This window comes from Protomyctophum parallelum (genome assembly GCF_964188405.1).
Source record: "Protomyctophum parallelum genome assembly, chromosome: 8".
In the NCBI taxonomy this organism is placed as follows: Eukaryota; Metazoa; Chordata; class Actinopteri; order Myctophiformes; family Myctophidae; genus Protomyctophum; species Protomyctophum parallelum.
In genome coordinates, this window is record NC_139703.1 from 27,510,672 (window position 1) to 27,512,213 (window position 1,542).

Below are 1,542 nucleotides of genomic sequence, written 5' to 3' on the forward strand. Positions count from 1 at the left end.
ATATTGCTAAATCCATATGTTTTTAGTTTAGATATCAATATGCCATGGTCTATGACATCAAATGCAGCACTAAAATCAAGCAAGACAGTGCCAACCATCTTCTTGATGTCCATTTGAGTCAGCCAGTCATCAGTCAACTGAGCTAAAGCAGTTGACGTGGAATGACCTTGCCTATAAGCGTGCTGGGAACTAGTGATCAATTTGTTATAAATAAAATATTCTTGAATTTGCTTAAAAACTACCTTTTCCATTAATTTACTCAGAACAGGGAGTATGCTTATTGGCCGACTGTTTGGCCCTGTGAATTGTTTCTTTTTATCCTTGGGCAAAGGAATGATCTTTGCCTCCTTCCAAGCTTTAGGACAAACTCCATAAGTTAAGCACCTATTAAAAATGTGACTAATCGGATTAGATATATGGGATGATGCAATTCTTAACAGTTTACTGTCTAACATGTCAGTACCAGCAGGTTTTGTCACATGGCAGTGATGACAGCAAGTTCTCAATGTCAAAGCTACTTACTTGCACAAAATCAAACTTACAGTTTTTACCATTCATTATGTTATTTTCAATTAATTTGCATGAGGAGGAGCCATCAGATGGTGACATATTTTCTCTAAGAGTTTCAACCTTGCTTGTAAAGTAGTTGTTAAAGTATGTGGCAATTTCAGCTGGTTTAGTCAGAAACTCTCCATTAATTTCAATAAATTTGTTTTATTTATTTTGCTACAGTGGAGCCAAACGCAAACACCCATATGTGGAAAATAAACAGACTAAGTTCTATTCTATTAAAGTCTAGTCTAGTAAAAAAAGAAAAATCACCCACAATTTTACAGGTTCAACAAATTTAAATTTGGTTGTTAATATACTGTAACAACCGTGTATAAACAATGGAGGCTTTTTTTTCATTGCCATGCCATTATGTGGCATGGGGCTTTCACACCCTCCGCGTGGACAGAATCTCCTTCTTTTGTCCTCCCACCAAGTCTGTTCTTCCATCAGTGACGGTAGAGTATGCTGGCACGTTCTCCGTAGACAGGAAAGTGTTAAACAGCAAAGACACACCCACCCCATCATCTTATTGGTCCACAAAATGACCGAGGGGGGGGCTCAAAGGCAATTACAGGTCTCTCTTTCTTCCCCTCTCTCTCTCTCTCTCTCTCTCTCTCTCTCTCTCTCTCTGTCTCTTTCTCCTTACTTATGTCTAATGAAAGGGGGCTTGAACAGCTGTGACGCTGCCTGCCTGCCTCCCTCTCCCCACCCTTATACACACCCGCCATATCTCTCTATGTCTCTCTTTCTCTCAGTCTTTTGTCTCTTCCTCCCTTCCTCCCTGCTTCCTTTCATCTCCTATGGTCCTCTGCTTCCTTGGCTGACCGACGGTGCAGACTGCAGGTCATGTGACATTTAAATACCCTGGGATTTTCGAAGCGGGGCATGCTCAGCTGCTGCTGCAGCCCACTCCACTCCTCCAATCCCCCCTCCTTCTCTCGTTCCCTCTCGCTGCTCCGCTCCCTCCCTTTATCCGTTCCTTCCTGAGGA